The sequence below is a fragment of the Saccoglossus kowalevskii genome, chromosome 12, assembly GCF_978046115.1.
Source record: "Saccoglossus kowalevskii chromosome 12, keSacKowa6.1, whole genome shotgun sequence".
In the NCBI taxonomy this organism is placed as follows: Eukaryota; Metazoa; Hemichordata; class Enteropneusta; family Harrimaniidae; genus Saccoglossus; species Saccoglossus kowalevskii.
This window is the reverse complement of record NC_140652.1, coordinates 33,874,577-33,895,066: the sequence shown is the minus strand read 5'-3', so window position 1 is coordinate 33,895,066 and position 20,490 is coordinate 33,874,577.

Genomic DNA, 20,490 nt, shown 5'->3' with positions numbered 1-20,490 from the left:
TGGAGGGCAGGGTGTGATGCCACCAGTACAGTAGGCACATAGAATTCTAATTGGAGGGTAGGGTGTGTTGCCACCAGTACAATAGGCACATAGAATTCTAATTGGAGGGCAGGGTATGATGCCTCCAGTACAATAGGCACATAGAATTCTAATTGGAGGGCAGGGTGTGTTGCCACCAGTACAATAGGCACATAGAATTCTAATTGGAGGGCAGGGTGTGTTGCCACCAGTACAATAGGCACATAGAATTCTAATTGGAGGGCAGGGTGTGTTGCCACCAGTACAATAGGCACATAGAATTCTAATTGCAGGCCAGGGTCTGATGACACCAGTACAATAGGCACATAGAATTCTAATTGGAGGGCAGGGTGTGTTGCCACCAGTACAATAGGCACATAGAATTCTAATTGGAGGGCAGGGTGTGATGCCACCAGTACAATAGGCACATAGAATTCTAATTGGAGGGCAGGGTGTGTTGCCACCAGTACAATAGGCACATATAAATCTAATTGGAGGGCAGGGTGTGTTGCCACCAGTACAATAGGCACATAGAATTCTAATTGGAGGGCAGGGTGTATTGCCACCAGTACAATAGGCACATAGAATTCTATTTGGAGGGCAGGGTCTGATGACACCAGTACAATAGGCACATAGAATTCTAATTGGAGGGCAGGGTGTGTTGCCACCAGTACAATAGGCACATAGAATTCTAATTGGAGGGCAGGGTGTGATGCCACCAGTACAATAGGCACATGTAATTCTAATTGGAGGGCAGGGTGTGATGCCACCAGTACAATAGGCACATAGAATTCTAATTGGAGGGCAGGGTGTGTTGCCACCACTACAGTAGGCACATAGAATTCTAATTGGAGGGCAGGGTGTGATGCCACCAGTACAATAGGCACATAGAATTCTAATTGGATCGCAGGGTGTGATGCCACCAGTACAATAGGCACATAGAATTCTATTTGGAGGGCAGGGTGTGATGCCACCAGTACAATAGGCACATAGAATTCTAATTGGAGGGCAGGGTGTGTTGCCACCAATACAGTAGGCACATAGAATTCTAATTGGAGGGCAGGGTGTGTTGCCACCAATACAGTAGGCACATAGAATTCTAATTGGAGGGCAGGGTGTGTTGCCACCAGTACAATAGGCACATAGAATTCTAATTGGAGGGCAGGGTGTGATGCCACCAGTACAATAGGCACATAAAATTCTAATTGGAGAGCAGGGTGTGTTGCCACCAATACAGTAGGCACATAGAATTCTCATTGGACGGCAGGGTGTGATGCCACCAATACAGTAGGCACATAGAATTCTAATTGGAGGGCAGGGTGTGATGCCACCAGTACAATTGGCACATAGAATTCTAATTGGAGGGCAGGGTGTGATGCCACCAGTACAATAGGCACATAGAATTCTAATTGGAGGGCAGAGTGTGTTGCCACCAGTACAATAGGCACATAGAAATCTAATTGGAGGGCAGGGTGTGTTGCCACCAATGCAGTAGGCACATAGAATTCTAATTGGAAGGCATGGTGTGTTGCCACCAATACAGTAGGCACATAGAATTCTAATTGGAGGGCAGGGTGTGATGCCACCAGTACAATAGGCACATAGAATTCTATTTGGAGGGCAGGGTGTGATGCCACCAGTACAGTAGGCACATAGAATTCTAATTGGAGGGTAGGGTGTGTTGCCACCAGTACAATAGGCACATAGAATTCTAATTGGAGGGCAGGGTATGATGCCTCCAGTACAATAGGCACATAGAATTCTAATTGGAGGGCAGGGTGTGTTGCCACCAGTACAATAGGCACATAGAATTCTAATTGGAGGGCAGGGTGTGTTGCCACCAGTACAATAGGCACATAGAATTCTAATTGGAGGGCAGGGTGTGTTGCCACCAGTACAATAGGCACATAGAATTCTAATTGCAGGCCAGGGTCTGATGACACCAGTACAATAGGCACATAGAATTCTAATTGGAGGGCAGGGTGTGTTGCCACCAGTACAATAGGCACATAGAATTCTAATTGGAGGGCAGGGTGTGATGCCACCAGTACAATAGGCACATAGAATTCTAATTGGAGGGCAGGGTGTGTTGCCACCAGTACAATAGGCACATATAAATCTAATTGGAGGGCAGGGTGTGTTGCCACCAGTACAATAGGCACATAGAATTCTAATTGGAGGGCAGGGTGTATTGCCACCAGTACAATAGGCACATAGAATTCTAATTGGAGGGCAGGGTCTGATGACACCAGTACAATAGGCACATAGAATTCTAATTGGAGGGCAGGGTGTGTTGCCACCAGTACAATAGGCACATAGAATTCTAATTGGAGGGCAGGGTGTGATGCCACCAGTACAATAGGCACATGTAATTCTAATTGGAGGGCAGGGTGTGATGCCACCAGTACAATAGGCACATAGAATTCTAATTGGAGGGCAGGGTGTGTTGCCACCACTACAGTAGGCACATAGAATTCTATTTGGAGGGCAGGGTGTGATGACACCAGTACAATAGGCACATATAATTCTAATTGGATCGCAGGGTGTGATGCCACCAGTACAATAGGCACATAGAATTCTAATTGGAGGGCAGGGTGTGATGCCACCAGTACAATAGGCACATAGAATTCTAATTGGAGGGCAGGGTGTGTTGCCACCAATACAGTAGGCACATAGAATTCTAATTGGAGGGCAGGGTGTGTTGCCACCAATACAGTAGGCACATAGAATTCTAATTGGAGGGCAGGGTGTGTTGCCACAAGTACAATAGGCACATATAATTCTAATTGGAGGGCAGGGTGTGATGCCACCAGTACAATAGGCACATAGAATTCTAATTGGAGGGCAGGGTGTGTTGCCACCAATACAGTAGGCACATAGAATTCTAATTGGACGGCAGGGTGTGATGCCACCAATACAGTAGGCACATAGAATTCTAATTGGAGGGCAGGGTGTGATGCCACCAGTACAATTGGCACATAGAATTCTAATTGGAGGGCAGGGTGTGATGCCACCAGTACAATAGGCACATAGAATTCTAATTGGAGGGCAGAGTGTGTTGCCACCAGTACAATAGGCACATAGAAATCTAATTGGAGGGCAGGGTGTGTTGCAACCAGTACAATAGGCATATAGAATTCTAATTGGAGGGCAGGGTGTGTTGCCACCAGTACAATAGGCACATAGAATTCTAATTGGAGGGCAGGGTCTGATGACACCAGTACAATAGGCACATAGAATTCTAATTGGAGGGCAGGGTGTGTTGCCACCAGTACAATAGGCACATACAATTCTAATTGGAGGGCAGGGTGTGATGCCACCAGTACAATAGGCACATGTAATTCTAATTGGAGGGCATGGTGTGATGCCACCAGTACAATAAGCACATAGAATTCTAATTGGAGGGCAGGGTGTGTTGCCACCAATACAGTAGGCACATAGAATTCTAATTGGAGGGCAGGGTGTGATGCCACCAGTACAATAGACACATAGAATTCTAATTGGATCGCAGGGTGTGATGCCACCAGTACAATAGGCACATAAAATTCTAATTGGAGGGCAGGGTGTGATGCCACCAGTACAATAGGCACATAGAATTCTAATTGGAGGGCAGGGTGTGTTGCCACCAATACAGTAGGCACATAGAATTCTAATTGGAGGGCAGGGTGTGTTGCCACCAATACAGTAGGCACATAGAATTCTAATTGGAGGGCAGGGTGTTTTGCCACCAATACAGTAGGCACATAGAATTCTAATTGGAGGGCAGGGTGTGTTGCAACCAATACAGTAGGCACATAGAATTCTAATTGGAGGGCAGGGTGTGTTGCCACCAATACAGTAGGCACATAGAATTCTAATTGAAGGGCAGGGTGTGATGCCACCAGTACAATAGGCACATATAATTCTAATTGGAGGGCAGGGTGTGTTGCCACCAATACAGTAGGCACATAGAATTCTAATTGGAGGGCAGGGTGTGATGCCACCAATACAGTAGGCACATAGAATTCTAATTGGAGGGCAGGGTGTGATGCCACCAGTACAATAGGCACATAGAATTCTAATTGGAGGGCAGGGTGTGTTGCCACCAGTACAATAGGCACATAGAATTATAATAGGAGGGCAGGGTGTGATGACACCAATACAGTAGGCACATAGAATTCTAATTGGAGGGCAGGGTGTGTTGCCACCAATACAGTAGGCACATAGAATTCTAATTGGAGGGCAGGGTGTGATGCCACCAGTACAGTAGGCACATAGAATTCTAATTGGAGGGCAGGGTGTGTTGCCACCAGTACAATAGGCACATAGAATTCTAATTGGAGGGCAGGGTGTGATGCCACCAGTACAATAGGCACATAGAATTCTAATTGGAGGGCAGGGTGTGTTGCCACCAGTACAATAGGCACATAGAATTCTAATTGGAGGGCAGGGTGTGTTGCCACCAGTACAATAGGCACATAGAATTCTAATTGGAGGGCAGGGTGTGTTGCCACCAGTACAATAGGCACATAGAATTCTAATTGGAGGGCAGGGTCTGATGACACCAGTACAATAGGCACATAGAATTCTAATTGGAGGGCAGGGTGTGTTGCCACCAGTACAATAGGCACATAGAATTCTAATTGGAGGGCAGGATGTGATGCCACCAGTACAATAGGCACATATAATTCTAATTGGAGGGCAGGGTGTGTTGCCACCAGTACAATAGGCACATAGAAATCTAATTGGAGGGCAGGGTGTGTTGCCACCAGTACAATAGGCACATAGAATTCTAATTGGAGGGCAGGGTCTGATGACACCAGTACAATAGGCACATAGAATTCTAATTGGAGGGCAGGGTGTGTTGCCACCAGTACAATAGGCACATAGAATTCTAATTGGAGGGCAGGGTGTGATGCCACCAGTACAATAGGCACATGTATTTCTAATTGGAGGGCAGGGTGTGATGCCACCAGTACAAAAGGCACATAGAATTCTAATTGGAGGGCACGGTGTGATGCCACCAGTACAATAGGCACATAGAATTCTAATTGGAGGGCAGGGTGTGTTGCCACCAGTACAATAGGCACATAGAATTCTAATTGGAGGGCAGGGTGTGTTGCCACCAGTACAATAGGCACATAGAATTCTAATTGGAGGGCAGGGTGTGATGCCACCAGTACAATAGGCACATGTATTTCTAATTGGAGGGCAGGGTGTGATGCCACCAGTACAAAAGGCACATAGAATTCTAATTGGAGGGCACGGTGTGATGCCACCAGTACAATAGGCACATAGAATTCTAATTGGAGGGCAGGGTGTGTTGCCACCAATACAATAGGCACATAGAATTCTAATTGGAGGGCAGGGTGTGATGCGACCAGTAAAATAGGCACATAGAATTCTAATTGGATCACAGGGTGTGATGCCACCAGTACAATAGGCACATAGAATTCTAATTGGAGGGCAGGGTGTGTTGCCACCAGTACAATAGGCACATAGAATTCTAATTGGAGGGCAGGGTGTGTTGCCACAAGTACAATAGGCACATAGAATTCAAATTGGAGGGCAGGGTGTGAAGCCACCAGTACAATAGGCACATAGAATTCTAATTGGAGGGCAGGGTGTGTTGCCACCAATACAGTAGGCACATAGAATTCTAATTGGACGGCAGGGTATGATGCCACCAATACAGTAGGCACATAGAATTCTAATTGGAGGGCAGGGTGTGATGCCACCAGTACAATTTGCACATAGAATTCTAATTGGAGGGCAGGGTGTGATGCCACCAGTACAATAGGCACATAGAATTCTAATTGGAGGGCAGAGTGTGTTGCCACCAGTACAATAGGCACATAGAAATCTAATTGGAGGGCAGGGTGTGTTGCAACCAGTACAATAGGCATATAGAATTCTAATTGGAGGGCAGGGTGTGTTGCCACCAGTACAATAGGCACATAGAATTCTAATTGGAGGGCAGGGTCTGATGACACCAGTACAATAGGCACATAGAATTCTAATTGGAGGGCAGGGTGTGTTGCCACCAGTACAATAGGCACATACAATTCTAATTGGAGGGCAGGGTGTGATGCCACCAGTACAATAGGCACATGTAATTCTAATTGGAGGGCATGGTGTGATGCCACCAGTACAATAAGCACATAGAATTCTAATTGGAGGGCAGGGTGTGTTGCCACCAATACAGTAGGCACATAGAATTCTAATTGGAGGGCAGGGTGTGATGCCACCAGTACAATAGACACATAGAATTCTAATTGGATCGCAGGGTGTGATGCCACCAGTACAATAGGCACATAGAATTCTAATTGGAGGGCAGGGTGTGATGCCACCAGTACAATAGGCACATAGAATTCTAATCGGAGGGCAGGGTGTGTTGCCACCAATACAGTAGGCACATAGAATTCTAATTGGAGGGCAGGGTGTGTTGCCACCAATACAGTAGGCACATAGAATTCTAATTGGAGGGCAGGGTGTTTTGCCACCAATACAGTAGGCACATAGAATTCTAATTGGAGGGCAGGGTGTGTTGCAACCAATACAGTAGGCACATAGAATTCTAATTGGAGGGCAGGGTGTGTTGCCACCAATACAGTAGGCACATAGAATTCTAATTGGAGGGCAGGGTGTGATGCCACCAGTACAATAGTCACATATAATTCTAATTGGAGGGCAGGGTGTGTTGCCACCAATACAGTAGGCATATAGAATTCTAATTGGAGGGCAGGGTGTGATGCCACCAATACAGTAGGCACATAGAATTCTAATTGGAGGGCAGGGTGTGATGCCACCAGTACAATTGGCACATAGAATTCTAATTGGAGGGCAGGGTGTGTTGCCACCAGTACAATAGGCACATAGAATTATAATAGGAGGGCAGGGTGTGATGACACCAATACAGTAGGCACATAGAATTCTAATTGGAGGGCAGGGTGTGTTGCCACCAATACAGTAGGCACATAGAATTCTAATTGGAGGGCAGGGTGTGATGCCACCAGTACAGTAGGCACATATAATTCTAATTGGAGGGCAGGGTGTGTTGCCACCAGTACAATAGGCACATAGAATTCTAATTGGAGGGCAGGGTGTGATGCCACCAGTACAATAGGCACATAGAATTCTAATTGGAGGGCAGGGTGTGTTGCCACCAGTACAATAGGCACATAGAATTCTAATTGGAGGGCAGGGTGTGTTGCCACCAGTACAATAGGCACATAGAATTCTAATTGGAGGGCAGGGTGTGTTGCCACCAGTACAATAGGCACATAGAATTCTAATTGGAGGGCAGGGTCTGATGACACCAGTACAATAGGCACATAGAATTCTAATTGGAGGGCAGGGTGTGTTGCCACCAGTACAATAGGCACATAGAATTCTAATTGGAGGGCAGGATGTGATGCCACCAGTACAATAGGCACATATAATTCTAATTGGAGGGCAGGGTGTGTTGCCACCAGTACAATAGGCACATAGAAATCTAATTGGAGGGCAGGGTGTGTTGCCACCAGTACAATAGGCACATAGAATTCTAATTGGAGGGCAGGGTCTGATGACACCAGTACAATAGGCACATAGAATTCTAATTGGAGGGCAGGGTGTGTTGCCACCAGTACAATAGGCACATAGAATTCTAATTGGAGGGCAGGGTGTGATGCCACCAGTACAATAGGCACATGTATTTCTAATTGGAGGGCAGGGTGTGATGCCACCAGTACAAAAGGCACATAGAATTCTAATTGGAGGGCACGGTGTGATGCCACCAGTACAATAGGCACATAGAATTCTAATTGGAGGGCAGGGTGTGTTGCCACCAGTACAATAGGCACATAGAATTCTAATTGGAGGGCAGGGTCTGATGACACCAGTACAATAGGCACATAGAATTCTAATTGGAGGGCAGGGTGTGTTGCCACCAGTACAATAGGCACATAGAATTCTAATTGGAGGGCAGGGTGTGATGCCACCAGTACAATAGGCACATGTATTTCTAATTGGAGGGCAGGGTGTGATGCCACCAGTACAAAAGGCACATAGAATTCTAATTGGAGGGCACGGTGTGATGCCACCAGTACAATAGGCACATAGAATTATAATTGGAGGGCAGGGTGTGTTGCCACCAATACAATAGGCACATAGAATTCTAATTGGAGGGCAGGGTGTGATGCCACCAGTAAAATAGGCACATAGAATTCTAATTGGATCACAGGGTGTGATGCCACCAGTACAATAGGCACATAGAATTCTAATTGGAGGGCAGGGTGTGTTGCCACCAGTACAATAGGCACATAGAATTCTAATTGGAGGGCAGGGTGTGTTGCCACCAGTACAATAGGCACATAGAATTCTAATTGGAAGGCAGGGTGTGATGCCACCAGTACAATAGGCACATAGAATTCTAATTGGAGGGCAGGGTGTGTTGCCACCAGTACAATAGGCACATAGAATTCTAATTGGAGGGCAGGGTGTGTTGCCACCAGTACAATAGGCACATAGAATTCTAATTGGAGGGCAGGGTGTGTTGCCACCAGTACAATAGGCACATAGAATTCTAATTGGAGGGCAGGGTCTGATGACACCAGTACAATAGGCACATAGAATTCTAATTGGAGGGCAGGGTGTGTTGCCACCAGTACAATAGGCACATAGAATTCTAATTGGAGGGCAGGATGTGATGCCACCAGTACAATAGGCACATATAATTCTAATTGGAGGGCAGGGTGTGTTGCCACCAGTACAATAGGCACATAGAAATCTAATTGGAGGGCAGGGTGTGTTGCCACCAGTACAATAGGCACATAGAATTCTAATTGGAGGGCAGGGTGTGTTGCCACCAGTACAATAGGCACATAGAATTCTAATTGGAGGGCAGGGTCTGATGACACCAGTACAATAGGCACATATAATTCTAATTGGAGGGCAGGGTGTGTTGCCACCAGTACAATAGGCACATAGAATTCTAATTGGAGGGCAGGGTGTGATGCCACCAGTACAATAGGCACATGTATTTCTAATTGGAGGGCAGGGTGTGATGCCACCAGTACAAAAGGCACATAGAATTCTAATTGGAGGGCACGGTGTGATGCCACCAGTACAATAGGCACATAAAATTCTAATTGGAGGGCAGGGTGTGTTGCCACCAATACAATAGGCACATAGAATTCTAATTGGAGGGTAGGGTGTGATGCCACCAGTACAATAGGCACATAGAATTCTAATTGGATCACAGGGTGTGATGCCACCAGTACAATAGGCACATAGAATTCTAATTGGAGGGCAGGGTGTGTTGCCACCAGTACAATAGGCACATAGAATTCTAATTGGAGGGAAGGGTGTGTTGCCACCAGTACAATAGGCACATAGAATTCTAATTGGAGGGCTGGGTCTGATGACAACAGTACAATAGGCACATAGAATTCTAATTGGAGGGCAGGGTGTGTTGCCACCAGTACAATAGGCACATAGAAATCTAATTGGAGGGCAGGGTGTGTTGCCACCAGTACAATAGGCACATAGAATTCTAATTGGAGGGCAGGTTGTGTTGCCACCAGTACAATAGGCACATAAAATTCTAATTCAAGGGCAGGGTGTGTTGCCACCAGTACAATAGGCACATAGAATTCTAATTGGAGGGCAGGGTGTGTTGCCACCAGTACAATAGGCACATTGAATTCTAATTGGAGGGCAGGGTGTGATGCCACCAGTACAATAGGCACATGTAATTCTAATTGGAGGGCAGGGTGTGATGCCACCAATACAGTAGGCACATAGAATTCTAATTGGAGGGCAGGGTGTGATGCCACCAGTACAATAGGCACATATAATTCTAATTGGAGGGCAGGGTGTGTTGCCACCAATACAGTAGGCACATAGAATTCTAATTGGAGGGCAGGGTGTGATGCCACCAATACAGTAGGCACATAGAATTCTAATTGGAGGGCAGGGTGTGATGCCACCAGTACAATAGGCACATAGAATTCTAATTGGAGGGCAGGGTGTGTTGCCACCAGTACAATAGGCACATAGAATTATAATAGGAGGGCAGGGTGTGATGCCACCAATACAGTAGGCACATAGAATTCTAATTGGAGGGCAGGGTGTGTTGCCACCAATACAGTAGGCACATAGAATTCTAATTGGAGGGCAGGGTGTGTTGCCACCAGTACAATAGGCACATAGAATTCTAATTGGAGGGCAGGATGTGATGCCACCAGTACAATAGGCACATATAATTCTAATTGGAGGGCAGGGTGTGTTGCCACCAGTACAATAGGCACATATAAATCTAATTGGAGGGCAGGGTGTGTTGCCACCAGTACAATAGGCACATAGAATTCTAATTGGAGGGCAGGGTGTGTTGCCACCAGTACAATAGGCACATAGAATTCTAATTGGAGGGCAGGGTCTGATGACACCAGTACAATAGGCACATAGAATTCTAATTGGAGGGCAGGGTGTGTTGCCACCAGTACAATAGGCACATAGAATTCTAATTGGAGGGCAGGGTGTGATGCCACCAGTACAATAGGCACATGTATTTCTAATTGGAGGGCAGGGTGTGATGCCACCAGTACAAAAGGCACATAGAATTCTAATTGGAGGGCACGGTGTGATGCCACCAGTACAATAGGCACATACAATTCTAATTGGAGGGCAAGGTGTGTTGCCACCAATACAATAGGCACATAGAATTCTAATTGGAGGGCAGGGTGTGATGCCACCAGTACAATAGGCACATAGAATTCTAATTGGATCAAAGGGTGTGATGCCACCAGTACAATAGGCACATAGAATTCTAATTGGAGGGCAGGGTGTGTTGCCACCAGTACAATAGGCACATAGAATTCTAATTGGAGGGCAGGGTGTGTTGCCACCAGTACAATAGGCACATAGAATTCTAATTGGAGGGCAGGGTGTGATGCCACCAGTACAATAGGCACATAGAATTCTAATTGGAGGGCAGGGTGTGTTGCCACCAGTACAATAGGCACATAGAATTCTAATTGGAGGGCAGGGTGTGTTGCCACCAGTACAATAGGCACATAGAATTCTAATTGGAGGGCAGGGTGTGTTGCCACCAGTACAATAGGCACATAGAATTCTAATTGGAGGGCAGGGTCTGATGACACCAGTACAATAGGCACATAGAATTCTAATTGGAGGGCAGGGTGTGTTGCCACCAGTACAATAGGCACATAGAATTTAATTGGAGGGCAGGATGTGATGCCACCAGTACAATAGGCACATATAATTCTAATTGGAGGGCAGGGTGTGTTGCCACCAGTACAATAGGCACATAGAAATCTAATTGGAGGGCAGGGTGTGTTGCCACCAGTACAATAGGCACATAGAATTCTAATTGGAGGGCAGGGTGTGTTGCCACCAGTACAATAGGCACATAGAATTCTAATTGGAGGGCAGGGTCTGATGACACCAGTACAATAGGCACATAGAATTCTAATTGGAGGGCAGGGTGTGTTGCAACCAGTACAATAGGCACATAGAATTCTAATTGGAGGGCAGGGTGTGATGCCACCAGTACAATAGGCACATGTATTTCTAATTGGATGGCAGGGTGTGATGCCACCAGTACAAAAGGCACATAGAATTCTAATTGGAGGGCACGGTGTGATGCCACCAGTACAATAGGCACATAGAATTCTAATTGGAGGGCAGGGTGTGTTGCCACCAATACAATAGGCACATAGAATTCTAATTGGAGGGCAGGGTGTGATGCCACCAGTACAATAGGCACATAGAATTCTAATTGGATCACAGGGTGTGATGCCACCAGTACAATAGGCACATAGAATTCTAATTGGAGGGCAGGGTGTGTTGCCACCAGTACAATAGGCACATAGAATTCTAATTGGAGGGCAGGGTGTGTTGCCACCAGTACAATAGGCACATAGAATTCTAATTGGAGGGCTGGGTCTGATGACAACAGTACAATAGGCACATAGAATTCTAATTGGAGGGCAGGGTGTGTTGCCACCAGTACAATAGGCACATAGAATTCTAATTGAAGGGCAGGGTGTGTTGCCACCAGTACAATAGGCACATAGAAATCTAATTGGAGGGCAGGGTGTGTTGCCACCAGTACAATAGGCACATAGAATTCTAATTGGAGGGCAGGTTGTGTTGCCACCAGTACAATAGGCACATAAAATTCTAATTCGAGGGCAGGGTGTGTTGCCACCAGTACAATAGGCACATAGAATTCTAATTGGAGGGCAGGGTGTGTTGCCACCAGTACAATAGGCACATAGAATTCTAATTGGAGGGCAGGGTGTGATGCCACCAGTACAATAGGCACATGTAATTCTAATTGGAGGGCAGGGTGTGATGCCACCAGTACAATAGGCACATAGAATTCTAATTGGAGGGCAGGGTATGTTGCCACCAATACAGTAGGCACATAGAATTCTAATTGGAGGGCAGGGTGTGATGCCACCAGTACAATAGGCACATATAATTCTAATTGGATCGCAGGGTGTGATGCCACCAGTACAATAGGCACATAGAATTCTAATTGGAGGGCAGGGTGTGATGCCACCAGTACAATAGGCACATAGAATTCTAATTGGAGGGCAGGGTGTGATGCCACCAGTACAATAGGCACATAGAATTCAAATTGGAGGGCAGGGTGTGATGCCACCATTACAATAGGTACATAGAATTCTAATTGGAGGGCAGGGTGTGTTGCCACCAATACAGTGGGCACATTAAATTCTAATTGGAGGGCAGGATGTGTTGCCACCAATACAGTAGGCACAAATAATTCTAATTGGAGGGCAGGGTGTGTTGCCACCAATACAGTAGGCACATAGAATTCTAATTGGAGGGCAGGGTGTGTTGCCACCAATACAGTAGGCACATAGAATTCTAATTGGAAGGCATGGTGTGTTGCCACCAGTACAGTAGGCACATAGAATTCTAATTGGAGGGCAGGGTGTGTTGCCACCAGTACAATAGGCACATAGAATTCTAATTGGAGGGCAGGGTGTGTTGCCACCAGTACAATAGGCACATAGAATTCTAATTGCAGGCCAGGGACTGATGACACCAGTACAATAGGCACATAGAATTCTAATTGGAGGGCAGGGTGTGTTGCCACCAGTACAATAGGCACATAGAATTCTAATTGGAGAGCAGGGTGTGATGCCACCAGTACAATAGGCACATAGAATTCTAATTGGAGGGCAGGGTGTGTTGCCACCAGTACAATAGGCACATAGAAATCTAATTGGAGGGCAGGGTGTGTTGCCACCAGTACAATAGGCACATAGAATTCTAATTGGAGGGCAGGTTGTGTTGCCACCAGTACAATAGGCACATATAATTCTAATTGGAGGGCAGGGTCTGATGACACCAGTACAGTAGGCACATAGAATTCTAATTGGAGGGCAGGGTGTGTTGCCACCAATACAGTAGGCACATAGAATTCTAATTGGAAGGCATGGTGTGTTGCCACCAATACAGTAGGCACATAGAATTCTAATTGGAGGGCAGGGTGTGATGCCACCAGTACAATAGGCACATAGAATTCTATTTGGAGGGCAGGGTGTGATGCCACCAGTACAGTAGGCACATAGAATTCTAATTGGAGGGTAGGGTGTGTTGCCACCAGTACAATAGGCACATAGAATTCTTATTGGAGGGCAGGGTGTGATGCCACCAGTACAATAGGCACATAGAATTCTAATTGGAGGGCAGGGTGTGTTGCCACCAGTACAATAGGCACATAGAATTCTAATTGGAGGGCAGGGTGTGATGCCACCAGTACAATAGGCACATGTAATTCTAATTGGAGGGCAGGGTGTGATGCCACCATTACAATAGGCACATAGAATTCTAATTGGAGGGCAGGGTGTGTTGCCACCAATACAGTAGGCACATAGAATTCTAATTGGAGGGCAGGGTGTGATGCCACCAGTACAATAGGCACATATAATTCTAATTGGATCGCAGGGTGTGATGCCACCAGTACAATAGGCACATAGAATTCTAAGTGGAGGGCAGGGTGTGATGCCACCAGTACAATAGGCACATAGAATTCTAATTGGAGGGCAGGGTGTGATGCCACCAGTACAATAGGCACATAGAATTCTAATTGGAGGGCAGGGTGTGATGCCACCATTACAATAGGCACATAGAATTCTAATTGGAGGGCAGGGTGTGTTGCCACCAATACAGTGGGCACATTAAATTCTAATTGGAGGGCAGGGTGTGTTGCCACCAATACAGTAGGCACATATAATTCTAATTGGAGGGCAGGGTGTGTTGCCACCAATACAGTAGGCACATAGAATTCTAATTGGTGGGCAGGGTGTGTTGCCACCAATACAGTAGGCACATAGAATTCTAATTGGAAGGCATGGTGTGTTGCCACCAATACAGTAGGCACATAGAATTCTAATTGGAGAGCAGGGTGTGATGCCACCAGTACAATAGGCACATAGAATTCTATTTGGAGGGCAGGGTGTGATGCCACCAGTACAGTAGGCACATAGAATTCTAATTGGAGGGTAGGGTGTGTTGCCACCAGTACAATAGGCACAAAGAATTCTAATTGGAGGGCAGGGTGTGATGCCACCAGTACAATAGGCACATAGAATTCTAATTGGAGGGCAGGGTGTGTTGCCACCAGTACAATAGGCACATAGAATTCTAATTGGAGGGCAGGTTGTGTTGCCACCAGTACAATAGGCACATAGAATTCTAATTGGAGGGCAGGGTGTGTTGCCACCAGTACAATAGGCACATAGAATTCTAATTGCAGGCCAGGGTCTGATGACACCAGTACAATAGGCACATAGAATTCTAATTGGAGGGCAGGGTGTGTTGCCACCAGTACAATAGGCACATATAATTCTAATTGGAGGGCAGGGTGTGATGCCACCAGTACAATAGGCACATAGAATTCTAATTGGAGGGCAGGGTGTGTTGCCACCAGTACAATAGGCACATAGAAATCTAATTGGAGGGCAGGGTGTGTTGCCACCAGTACAATAGGCACATAGAATTCTAATTGGAGGGCAGGTTGTGTTGCCACCAGTACAATAGGCACATAGAATTCTAATTGGAGGGCAGGGTCTGATGACACCAGTACAATAGGCACATAGAATTCTAATTGGAGGGCAGGGTGTGTTGCCACCAGTACAATAGGCACACAGAATTCTAATTGCAGGCCAGGGTCTGATGACACCAGTACAATAGGCACATAGAATTCTAATTGGAGGGCAGGGTGTGTTGCCACCAGTACAATAGGCACATAGAATTCTAATTGGAGGGCAGGGTGTGATGCCACCAGTACAATAGGCACATAGAATTCTAATTGGAGGGCAGGGTGTGTTGCCACCAGTACAATAGGCACATAGAAATCTAATTGGAGGGCAGAGTGTGTTGCCACCAGTACAATAGGCACATAGAATTCTAATTGGAGGACAGGTTGTGTTGCCACCAGTACAATAGGCACATAGAATTCTAATTGGAGGGCAGGGTCTGATGACACCAGTACAATAGGCACATAGAATTCTAATTGGAGGGCAGGGTGTGTTGCCACCAGTACAATAGGCACATAGAATTCTAATTGGAGGGCAGGGTGTGATGCCACCAGTACAATAGGCACATGTAATTCTAATTGGAGGGCAGGGTTTGATGCCACCAGTACAATAGGCACATAGAATTCTAATTGGAGGGCAGGGTGTGTTGCCACCAATACAGTAGGCACATAGAATTCTAATTGGAGGGCAGGGTGTGATGCCACCAGTACAATAGGCACATAGAATTCTAATTGGATCGCAGGGTGTGATGCCACCAGTACAATAGGCACATAGAATTCTAATTGGAGGGCAGGGTGTGATGCCACCAGTACAATAGGCACATAGAATTCTAATTGGAGGGCAGGGTGTGATGCCACCAGTACAATAGGCACATAGAATTCTAATTGAAGGGCAGGGTGTGTTGCCACCAGTACAATAGGCACATATAATTCAAATTGGAGGGCAGGGTGTGATGCCACCAGTACAATAGGCACATAGAATTCTAATTGGAGGGCAGGGTGTGATGCCACCAGTACAATAGGCACATATAATTCTAATTGGAGGGCAGGGTGTGTTGCCTTCAGTACAATAGGCACATAGAATTCTAACTGGAGGGCAGGGCGTGATGCCACCAGTAAAATAGGCACATAGAAATCTAATTGGAGGGCAGGGTGTGTTGCCACCAGTACAATAGGCACATAGAATTCTAATTGGAGGGCAGGTTGTGTTGCCACCAGTACAATAGGCACATAGAATTCTAATTGGAGGGCAGGGTCTGATGACACCAGTACAGTAGGCACATAGAATTCTAATTGGAGGGCAGGGTGTGTTGCCACCAATACAGTAGGCACATAGAATTCTAATTGGAAGGCATGGTGTGTTGCCACCAATACAGTAGGCACATAGAATTCTAATTGGAGGGCAGGGTGTGATGCCACCAGTACAATAGGCACATAGAATTCTATTTGGAGGGCAGGGTGTGATGCCACCAGTACAGTAGGCACATAGAATTCTAATTGGAGGGTAGGGTGTGTTGCCACCAGTACAATAGGCACATAGAATTCTAATTGGAGGGCAGGGTGTGATGCCACCAGTACAATAGGCACATAGAATTCTAATTGGAGGGCAGGGTGTGTTGCCACCAGTACAATAGGCACATAGAATTCTAATTGGAGGGCAGGGTGTGATGCCACCAGTACAATAGGCACATGTAATTCTAATTGGAGGGCAGGGTGTGATGCCACCATTACAATAGGCACATAGAATTCTAATTGGAGGGCAGGGTGTGTTGCCACCAATACAGTAGGCACATAGAATTCTAATTGGAGGGCAGGGTGTGATGCCACCAGTACAATAGGCACATATAATTCTAATTGGATCGCAGGGTGTGATGCCACCAGTACAATAGGCACATAGAATTCTAAGTGGAGGGCAGGGTGTGATGCCACCAGTACAATAGGCACATAGAATTCTAATTGGAGGGCAGGGTGTGATGCCACCAGTACAATAGGCACATAGAATTGTAATTGGAGGGCAGGGTGTGATGCCACCATTACAATAGGCACATAGAATTCTAATTGGAGGGCAGGGTGTGTTGCCACCAATACAGTGGGCACATTAAATTCTAATTGGAGGGCAGGGTGTGTTGCCACCAATACAGTAGGCACATATAATTCTAATTGGAGGGCAGGGTGTGTTGCCACCAATACAGTAGGCACATAGAATTCTAATTGGTGGGCAGGGTGTGTTGCCACCAATACAGTAGGCACATAGAATTCTAATTGGAAGGCATGGTGTGTTGCCACCAATACAGTAGGCACATATAATTCTAATTGGAGAGCAGGGTGTGATGCCACCAGTACAATAGGCACATAGAATTCTATTTGGAGGGCAGGGTGTGATGCCACCAGTACAGTAGGCACATAGAATTCTAATTGGAGGATAGGGTGTGTTGCCACCAGTACAATAGGCACAAAGAATTCTAATTGGAGGGCAGGGTGTGATGCCACCAGTACAATAGGCACATAGAATTCTAATTGGAGGGCAGGGTGTGTTGCCACCAGTACAATAGGCACATAGAATTCTAATTGGAGGGCAGGGTGTGTTGCCACCAGTACAATAGGCACATAGAATTCTAATTGGAGGGCAGGGTGTGTTGCCACCAGTACAATAGGCACATAGAATTCTAATTGCAGGCCAGGGTCTGATGACACCAGTACAATAGGCACATAGAATTCTAATTGGAGGGCAGGGTGTGTTGCCACCAGTACAATAGGCACATAAAATTCTAATTGGAGGGCAGGGTGTGATGCCACCAGTACAATAGGCACATAGAAATCTAATTGAAGGGCAGGGTGTGTTGCCACCAGTACAATAGGCACATAGAAATCTAATTGAAGGGCAGGGTGTGTTGCCACCAGTACAATAGGCACATAGAATTCTAATTGGAGGGCAGGTTGTGTTGCCACCAGTACAATAGGCACATAGAATTCTAATTGGAGGGCAGGGTGTGTTGCCACCAGTACAATAGGCACACAGAATTCTAATTGCAGGCCAGGGTCTGATGACACCAGTACAATAGGCACATAGAATTCTAATTGGAGGGCAGGGTGTGTTGCCACCAGTACAAAAGGCACATAGAATTCTAATTGGAGGGCAGGGTGTGATGCCACCAGTACAATAGGCACACAGAATTCTAATTGCAGGCCAGGGTCTGATGACACCAGTACAATAGGCACATAGAATTCTAATTGGAGGGCAGGGTGTGTTGCCACCAGTACAATAGGCACATAGAATTCTAATTGGAGGGCAGGGTGTGATGCCACCAGTACAATAGGCACATGTAATTCTAATTGGAGGGCAGGGTTTGATGCCACCAGTACAATAGGCACATAGAATTCTAATTGGAGGGCAGGGTGTGTTGCCACCAATACAATAGGCACAAAGAATTCTAATTGGAGGGCAGGGTGTGATGCCACCAGTACAATAGGCACATAGAATTCTAATTGGAGGGCAGGGTGTGTTGCCACCAGTACAATAGGCACATAGAATTCTAATTGGAGGGCAGGGTGTGTTGCCACCAGTACAATAGGCACATAGAATTCTAATTGGAGGGCAGGGTGTGTTGCCACCAGTACAATAGGCACATAGAATTCTAATTGCAGGCCAGGGTCTGATGACACCAGTACAATAGGCACATAGAATTCTAATTGGAGGGCAGGGTGTGTTGCCACCAGTACAATAGGCACATAGAATTCTAATTGGAGGGCAGGGTGTGATGCCACCAGTACAATAGGCACATAGAATTCTAATTGGAGGGCAGGGTGTGTTGCCACCAGTACAATAGGCACATAGAAATCTAATTGAAGGGCAGGGTGTGTTGCCACCAGTACAATAGGCACATAGAATTCTAATTGGAGGGCAGGTTGTGTTGCCACCAGTACAATAGGCACATAGAATTCTAATTGGAGGGCAGGGTCTGATGACACCAGTACAATAGGCACATAGAATTCTAATTGGAGGGCAGGGTGTGTTGCCACCAGTACAATAGGCACACAGAATTCTAATTGCAGGCCAGGGTCTGATGACACCAGTACAATAGGCACATAGAATTCTAATTGGAGGGCAGGGTGTGTTGCCACCAGTACAAAAGGCACATAGAATTCTAATTGGAGGGCAGGGTGTGATGCCACCAGTACAATAGGCACATAGAATTCTAATTGGAGGGCAGGGTGTGTTGCCACCAGTACAATAGGCACATAGAAATCTAATTGGAGGGCAGAGTGTGTTGCCACCAGTACAATAGGCACATAGAATTCTAATTGGAGGGCAGGTTGTGTTGCCACCAGTACAATAGGCACATAGAAATCTAATTGGAGGGCAGAGTGTGTTGCCACCAGTACAATAGGCACATAGAATTCTAATTGGAGGACAGGTTGTGTTGCCACCAGTACAATAGGCACATAGAATTCTAATTGGAGGGCAGGGTCTGATGACACCAGTACAATAGGCACATAGAATTCTAATTGGAGGGCAGGGTGTGTTGCCACCAGTACAATAGGCACATAGAATTCTAATTGGAGGGCAGGGTGTGATGCCACCAGTACAATAGGCACATGTAATTCTAATTGGAGGGCAGGGTTTGATGCCACCAGTACAATAGGCACATAGAATTCTAATTGGAGGGCAGGGTGTGTTGCCACCAATACAGTAGGCACATAGAATTCTAATTGGAGGGCAGGGTGTGATGCCACCAGTACAATAGGCACATAGAATTCTAATTGGATCGCAGGGTGTGATGCCACCAGTACAATAGGCACATAGAATTCTAATTGGAGGGCAGGGTGTGATGCCACCAGTACAATAGGCACATAGAATTCTAATTGGAGGGCAGGGTGTGATGCCACCAGTACAATAGGCACATAGAATTCTAATTGAAGGGCAGGGTGTGTTGCCACCAGTACAATAGGCACATATAATTCAAATTGGAGGGCAGGGTGTGATGCCACCAGTACAATAGGCACATAGAATTCTAATTGGAGGGCAGGGTGTGATGCCACCAGTACAATAGGCACATATAATTCTAATTGGAGGGCAGGGTGTGTTGCCTTCAGTACAATAGGCACATAGAATTCTAACTGGAGGGCAGGGCGTGATGCCACCAGTAAAATAGGCACATAGAAATCTAATTGGAGGGCAGGGTGTGTTGCCACCAGTACAATAGGCACATAGAATTCTAATTGGAGGGCAGGTTGTGTTGCCACCAGTACAATAGGCACATAGAATTCTAATTGGAGGGCAGGGTCTGATGACACCAGTACAGTAGGCACATAGAATTCTAATTGGAGGGCAGGGTGTGTTGCCACCAATACAGTAGGCACATAGAATTCTAATTGGAAGGCATGGTGTGTTGCCACCAATACAGTAGGCACAT